An 8,549-nucleotide genomic window follows, 5' to 3' on the forward strand; every position below is an offset into this window, starting at 1 on the left:
CTGTGCACCTGCCCCTGTGTCTTTCTTATTTTCTTTGTGTTTCCCTTCCTCTCTCTGTCTGTCCAAAGCAGCATTCCATCCCCCTCCATTTCCCTCCCCCCACACCAGTTCCCTGTGCACCTGCCCCTGTGTCTTTCTTATTTTCTTTGTGTTTCCCTTCCTCTCTCTGTCTGTCCAAAGCAGCATTCCATCCCCCTCCCCCCACACCAGTTCCCTGAGCACCTGCCCCTGTGTATTTCTTATTTTCTTTGTGTTTCCCTTCCTCTCTCTGTCTGTCTGTCCGTCCAAAGCAGCATTCCCTTCCCCTCCATTTCCCTCCCCCCCCCCCCCCACCAGTTCCCTGTGCAGCAGCATTAGCGTTTCCTCTACCCGACCCTGTCCCTTCCCCTTCCCCTTCCCGCGGGCCGGACTACAAAGGTGGTGATTCCAGCAGCGCTTTTATCAGTCTCCACACGCTGCTTCGGGCCCTTCTGCCCTGATTTACTCTGGCACGTCCCTGATGACATCATCAGAGACGCGGCAGAGCAAATCAGGGCAGTAGAAGGGCCCGAAGCAGCGTGTGGAGACTGATGTACACGCTGCTTGAATCGCCATTCGGACCCGCGGGAAGAGAAGGGGGTGGGCGGCAAAGGAGAAACGGAGATCGGCGGCGGCGACAGGAGAAACGGAGAACGTCGTCTGGCTGCGGGTCCGGCTTGTGGAGGCGATCGGGTGGTGACGTATTCGCGCGCATGCGCACTCCTTCGGCCACAGACCTACACCGCACGGAACACGAAAATAGGACTGCGCATGCGCGAGTTAGCCTTTTATTATATAGGATTTCACACCTGAACCTAAATAAAAGTGAGCTTTTCTGGGTGCCTAACACAAGCAATCACATACCTGACATCAAAATCCCCTCTTAAATCACAGCTCAGGAACCTTGACTCAACACTTATGCTAGACAATTAGCTTCATGCAACCGTCACGAGCTGTTTTGTTCATCTGCAACAACTATTCTCTCTCTCCATACAGCAAATAGGTAAGTCTTGTCACAATCATTCACCCCATGATAACATCAAGGTTGGATTAGGCAATAGACTCTATACTGGTCTGAATGAAAAAGGTTTTTCACCAGCTCCGATTACTTCAGAATGCTGCAACACGACCGATAGAAGGTTGTGAGCGAAACCATCACATCATACATTTCTGAAAAAACTTCACTAGCTACCAGTACAATACAGGAATAAATTTAAGGGTCTGTGTCTAATCTTCAAGGTCCTTAAAGGTAATGGGCCAGAATCCTTGAAGAATGGGAACTTCCTCTACACACCTCCAAGGAAGCTGAGCCATCATTTAAAAGCAATGCAGATAAGATCAAGCAATATCTGCTTATTATATTTCTCCTTGGCTGTTAATACACAGGTGTAATTTCACTGCTACTACACTGATTTTTGAGAGTCAATATTTGATGTTTATCTGTTTGGCTATCTTTCTATTGTTCTTTGTACAGATTGCAGTGAATGACCCCTGACGCAGACAGATACGTCGAAACACGGACCGTGTCGGGTCCTTCAATAAATGGAAGTTTGACTGCTCAGAACTTGAAGGCTCCTTGTGCTTCTCGGTTGTTTGTACTTTGACTCCCTCTCTATTTCGACCAACATACAGCTTTAGCCATCATTTAAAAGCAATGCAGATAAGATCAAGCAATGTCTGCTTATTACATTTCTCCTTGGCTAACTTTCTCTGTTATCAGGCATACAAATAAATTACCCTTAAGTTTTCTATTTAAAAAAAACTGGTTTCAAGTGGTATTTTCCAGCATGTAGAAAGTATCTCTCATTTGTTCTCTGCCTCCTTCCTCCCATGCCAATGGAGGGAATGATTAAGTCAATAGATCACAGCAGAAGGCTCTCAAGCAGATTATTTCTTGCAGTAAAATTTTCTCTGAAAATAGAACTCTTTCCTTTCCCCAGGGATAAAACAACTGATTGCTTTTGTTATTGGAGAGCCGTACTCAAGAGTGAAAAAAAAATGGTTCCAGTAATTTATATAAATGATTGGCAAGAAAATCCAAAGGTGCTCCTACAATCACAGACCAGATTTATTTGATGTGAACTCCAAAAACATATTCCACAGTAAATGAAGTGCCAGTCAATATAAGCCATTACAATTCTCTGCAGTGGCATATTGGTCTTTTATTGGTTTGCAATGTGCAGGTTGCTTGCCATTATGTTTGTGTCAAAAGTATAGCACAAGTGGATCTGAGACCATCCACTCTGGAAACAAAAGCCCACCCACTAACAACAGCAGAGGTGTTGCTAGTCATGGGCATACAGGACTTGGGCCCTGAATTAGAGAATGACATAGGGATAAATTTTTCCCCCCCCATCCCTGCAGGAACTCATTTTCCTGTCCCATTCCCGCGAGTTCTTTACCTGTCCCTGCCCCATTCCTGCAAGCTCTATCCTCACCACAGGCCTCAAACACTTTAAAATCATAAGTGTTCGAGGCTTGTGCGGTTAAGGCAGAGCTTACAGGAATGGGAGAGTCGCAGGGACATATCTCGCGGAGACGGGGAAAAATTTGGTCCCGTGTCATTCTCTTGACCACTGCCTCAAGCTCTGAATCTACTGAATTGATCGGTGCTCTGAATACCAGAGAACAGCAGTGTTATAGCACCTTCCCTTCCAATAAGCATGAAGAGGATAGGGGGAAAGGGCATGAACAGAGGAAGAACACATTACATTAAGGATTTGATATACTGCCATTAGTTCGAGAGCAGCAGAGTGGTTTACAATTCAATTGACAATGAATGGATAAAAAATTAAAGGACAACTACTTTGCTCCCTAGAACAATCTCTCTTTCCCTTTCCTGTGGAAAACAGGTAGGGAGGAATCGGGCTAGAGCAGAGAAAGTTAAGGTTTCAAGTTTCAAGTTTATTAGTTGACTTGATTAACCGCTTAATCCAAGTTTCTAAGCGGTGTACACTTAAAATTTACATATATTAGGGAACCAAACAATACATACAATTAATAAATAAGATTAGTATATTAAAAATTAACATTACAAAAACAATAGGTAAGGAGGGATGAAATACAATTCATAAAGAAAAGTAGAAACATCAAGGGAAAATACAAAAGGGTAATAAGACATATGAGGAAAATAAAATAAGCCAGAGCAATAAGATAAAAGATTAATTTGCAAATGCATCTTTAAAAAGAAAAGTTTTTAACTCATTTTTAAATTTTGCAAACTCCTTCTCCTCCCGTAAAAACATAGGGAGGGCGTTCCAGGTCTGCGGTATACTGCAAGCCTCTTCCATCCCAAGCAGCTTGTACAGAACAAGAAGAGAGCAGATAAAATGGCCCAGAAAAAGCAGAGATGAGATATTCTACTAAATAATCCAGCTTTCTCCCCCCCCCCCCCCCTCTCCCCTCTCTTTTCCCCACCCCTGTTAGGCTCTCCCCACCTGAAACATAAACAGACAAGTATGACTTTTGTAGATTGCATTTTTCTAGCAAAAAAAGGTGCCAGTACTCAAATACCAGGCCATATATATATATGGAACCTTTGGGCACATCTAATTTCTCTAAATTTATAGGATCATTATTGATAGAAAAGAGAAAAGCGTCAAAAGTATATAAAGTAATAAGAGAATTTGAGGGTGAGAGGGAATTTTACTTTGATGATATCTGGTCGGAAGATTTGAATGTAAACCCTGGGGAAATAGATTGGAATACATTTTGGTCGTTTTCAGCAAGACCCACAATGTCGGCTTCTATATGTCAATCTACATATTTTATAATGCATAGAGCTTATTGGACCGCTACTAAAATTGCAAGGGTGTTGCATTCGCCTTCCGACTTATGCTGGTCTTGTCGCCAGCAGCCTGGGACCCTCTTGCATTTCCTATTTGCATGTCCTAACCTGCAAATCTATTGGTCAAACATTTGGTCCAGAATCCTTTCTATATTTCATATGAATAATAAGATACCTCTGTCTCATAAGTCCATTGTACTGCGCTCCTCAAATCCAGATGTCTCATTGCCTACATCAATAAAAAAAAATTTGATTTCATGATTACACTAGCTTTTCATCATATAGTATGTAACTGGAAGGATAACTCTAAGCTTAACTTTTGTAAATGGTGGAACCATCTCTGTGTATTAAGAAAGTATCCTCTATAATAAAACCCTAAGCGTGTATGCGCGCTTAGGGTTTTGTGATCCCTGCCACCGTGCTGTGTGCCTCCATGCCAAATTCGATTTGCAGTGCGTGGGGCGGCTTGCGGCACGTGGGGGCAGTTCACAACGGCTTGTGGCGCGTGGGGCAGCTCGTGATGGCTTGCGGTGTGTGGAGAGATTTGAGCGGCGGTGGCAGTTTGACTCATGCGCTGCCGCTGCCGGGACGCCTCTTCTCACTCCCGGACCAGCAAATGCAGCAACCTCGGGGCATTTGCTAGGCCGGCCCACTTCAATAATGTGAGGTGGGCCAGCCTAGCAAAAGCCCTGAGGCTACCCGGGCTAGCGGATGCTGGACAGGGGGAGCAGGGAAAGGAGAAGGGGTACTACTGGACAGGAGGATCAGGTAAGGGGTGCTGCTGGACAGGGAGGGAGGTAAAAGGAAGGGAGAAGGCCTACTATGGACAGGGGGAGCAGGGAAGAGGTGCTGCTGGACAGGGGGGAGGTAAAACGAAGGGAGAAGGGCTGCTGCTGGACAGGGGGAGCAGGCAAGGGGTGGTGGTGGACAGCCGAGGAAAGAGAGAGACAGAAAGAAAGACAGACAGCGGCCAAGGAGAGAGAGACAGAAAGAAAGAAAGACAGACAGACAGAAAGCAGCCAAGGAGAGAGAGAGAGAGAAAGAAAGAAAGACAGACACACACATCTATTCTAGCATCTGTTAATGTAACGGGCTTAAAGACTAGTGAAGAAATAATAGCATTCAAACATAATAATATAGCTAGCTTCAATAAGACTTGGGCTCCTTTAGATGGATTTTGTAAAAAATTGAGCACTAATCTTTCATGACTTCATTATACTGTATGGGAATTATGCAGCTTATTATGATGTATTATAGTACTATTGTTTATATGTATAATGTTGTTATTGCTAAAAAATGTAATAAAATGTTGGGGGGGGGGGGAAAAGGAATGGGGTAATCACTGAATGATTTTTCTCAAATGTCATTTCAATTTTCTTAGTCCAAGTTATCCAGAGGTGTAAATCCACTATGAATAGCTCCTGAACCTAAATCCTTTTTAGTTACTATCAAAGAGGCTGAGCCTCAGATCCCCGTGTGTTGTATGTGTTTTACAATCACGCTAGAAAGGGAATTAACCTCACTGGCTCATGCTCCCCTCCTGCCCTGTTGTTAATTAAAAACACTTATAATTCTTAAACTTATAGTTCTTAAAACAGGGACTTAACTTTTAGATCCTGGGCAGGGTTTGTTGAAAATAGGCAGTGAAAGTCGTTGTTACTCAATCTTTCCTGCTGTCTCTGCTTCACGAAGGGACTAGCAGAGACAGCAGGAAAGATTGAGTAACAACGACTTTCACTGCCTATTTTCAACAAACCCTGCCCAGGATCTAAAAGTTAAGTCCCTGTTTTAAGAACTATAAGTTTAAGAATTATAAGTGTTTTTAATTAACAACAGGGCAGGAGGGGAGCATGAGCCAGTGAGGTTAATTCCCTTTCTAGCGTGATTGTAAAACACATACAACACACGGGGATCTGAGGCTCAGCCTCTTTGATAGTAACTAAAAAGGATTTAGGTTCAGGAGCTATTCATAGTGGATTTACACCTCTGGATAACTTGGACTAAGAAAATTGAAATGACATTTGAGAAGGGTATTTTTTGGATTGCAAGTAACTTGGTTTGCAAGTGTTTTATTAAATTTATTAAATTTTAACTTTATATACAAGCAATATTTTGCAATACAAGTACTTACAGTATACACAGATCACAACTGAGCCGATGGTTCTTCTCTGATGCTGCGGGAGTGTAGTGACTGTTCTATACAAGTGAGGTCTTGCAATACAAGTATGTATAGCATTTTGTATTAAAGTTTTTGGGTTGTGGAACGAATCGTCTGAGTTTCCATTATTTCCTATGGGGAAATTCGCTTTGATATACAAGTGCTTTGGATTACAAGCATGCTTGGAACGAATTATGCTCACAAACCAAGGTTTTACTGTATGTTCTTTCTCATCCTGTATATAAGTACATAAGTACATAAGTACATAAGTAGTCGCCTCCGCCGGGGCAGACCAGAGGTCCATCCAGCCCAGCGGTCCGCTCACGCGGCGGCCCACCAGGCATATTGCCTGGTCAGCGGTCCCTGACTAATTTTATTGCCTTCCTCTACAGTTATCTCTAAACCTTCCACTGCTCTTATCTGTACCCCTCAATCCCTTTGTCTTCCAGGAACCTATCCAGGTCATCCTTGAAACCCTGTACTGTGCTATTTCTTATCACGGCCTCCGGAAGGGTGTTCCATGTGTCCACCACCCTCTGTGTGAAAAAGTACTTCCTTGCGTTTGTTTTAAACCTGTCCCCCTTCAATTTCATCGAGTGACCCCTTGTTCTTGTGGTTTCTTTCAAATTGAAAAATCTGTCTTTGTCAACCTTTTCGATGCCCCTCAGGATCTTGAAGGTCTCTATCATATCTCCTCTGAGTCTCCGCTTTTCCAGGGAGAACAGCCCCAGCTTCTTCAGTCTGTCAGTGTATGTAAGGTTTTCCATACCCTTAATCAGTTTAGTTGCTCTTCTCTGGACTCCCTCAAGCATTGCCATGTCCTTTTTGAGGTACGGTGACCAGTACTGTACACAGTATTCCAGATGCGGGCGCACCATAGCCCGGTACAGTGGCAGGATGACTTCCTTCGTTCTGGTCGAGATACCCTTCTTAATGATACCTAACATTTGGTTTGCTTTCCTCGAGGCTGTGGCGCATTGTGCCGACGCCTTCAATGTCGTGTCTACCATCACTCCCAAGTCTCTTTCCAGATTACTGACCCCTAGCATTGATCCCCCCATTTTGTAAGTGAACATCGGGTTCCTTCTCCCTATATGCATGACCTTGCATTTCCCTACATTGAAGCTCATTTGCCACTTTTTCGCCCATTCTTCCAATGTCGTAAGATCCCTTTGGAGATTCTCGCAGTCAACCGTGGTTTCAACCTTGCTGAATAGTTTGGTGTCATCTGCAAATTTGATGACCTCGCATTTTGTTCCCGCCTCCAGGTCGTCAATGAATATGTTAAACAGGAGCGGTCCCAGCACCGATCCTTGAGGAACCCCGCTCGTGACCCCTTGCCAGTCCGAGTAATGGCCCTTTACACCAACCCTCTGCTTCCTGTCTGCCAGCCAGTTTTTGATCCATCGGTGGACCTCCCCGTGCACCCCATGGTTCCATAGCTTCCTGAGCAACCGCTCATGTGGTACCTTATCGAAGGCTTTCTGGAAGTCTAGGTAAATTATGTCTATGGGTTCTCCTTTGTCCACCTGGTTGTTTACCCCCTCAAAGAAGTACAACAAGTTTGTGAGGCACGACCTACCCTTGCAGAACCCATGCTGGCTCGACCTTAGCTGTCCATTTTTTTCGATATGGTCACAGATGCTGTCCTTAATCAGTGCCTCCATCATCTTTCCCGGGACCGATGTGAGGCTTACCGGCCTATAGTTTCCCGGGTCGCCCCTCGAACCCTTCTTGAAGATGGGCGTGACATTAGCTATTTTCCAGTCCTCCGGGATCTCTCCAGTTTTTAGAGATAGGTTGCATATTTGCTGAAGTGCCTCTGCTATTTCATTCCTTAATTCCTTGAGCACCCTTGGGTGAATGCTATCCGGACCTGGCGACTTGTCGCTCTTTAGCTTGTCTATCTGCCTGAGGACATCCTCCTGGCTCACCTCTAATTTGACCAGCTTGTTATCTTGATCTCCATTTTCTATTTCTAATTTTGGTAATCACTGAATGACCCACCCACAGTAGCTAGGCCCCCTGCATGCAGCCTCAGAATCCATCAAAAGGCAGCACTGAGGCTAATATTCTATATAAGTCATCATAAGTTAGGTTTAACTTACACTGGGTTTTACTAAACCGCGGTAGAGGTTACTACCATGGGCCGGCAAGATAAATGCTCCGATGCTCATAGGAATTCTATTCTTTGACTCACGGTAGAAACCTCTACTGCAGTTTAGTAAAAGGAGTCCTTAATTGGAAAAAGCCATTTAAAAAGGTTTTAAACATCATTTAAAAAAACAAATGTAGGTGCCTAAATGCACCTAGAAAAATGTCATCTTCATCACATCTACGGAGGTGCCTTAGAATGACTAAGGTCGAAGTAGGTGTGGTTAACGGCAGAAACGATCTTAGGTGTTCTAAGGTATTGCCATAAATGTGATTCTCGTCAAAGGTGGGTGCTGAAAATGTAAGCCTTTAAAAACCCTGTTGCTTACTTGTGACAAAAAAACCATGATTCTGTAAACGGCACCGTTACGTGACTGAAATACGATCAGCCACCATTTTATAGGCGGCCGCCAATATCAGTGCCATTTACAG

At 44.0% G+C, this 8,549-nt stretch overlaps 1 long non-coding RNA gene across 1 annotated transcript; it reads left to right on the forward strand.

The window, feature by feature from the left end:
- The first annotated feature begins 839 nt into the window (after positions 1-839).
- Positions 840-1,528, forward strand: LOC117356695. Its single transcript, XR_004538696.1, has 2 exons — positions 840-1,021; positions 1,493-1,528. It is a non-coding gene; the product is annotated as an uncharacterized LOC117356695 (long non-coding RNA).
- Positions 1,529-8,549: the final 7,021 nt, after the last annotated feature.

Source organism: Geotrypetes seraphini, chromosome 3 (genome assembly GCF_902459505.1).
Source record: "Geotrypetes seraphini chromosome 3, aGeoSer1.1, whole genome shotgun sequence".
NCBI lineage: Eukaryota > Metazoa > Chordata > Amphibia > Gymnophiona > Dermophiidae > Geotrypetes > Geotrypetes seraphini.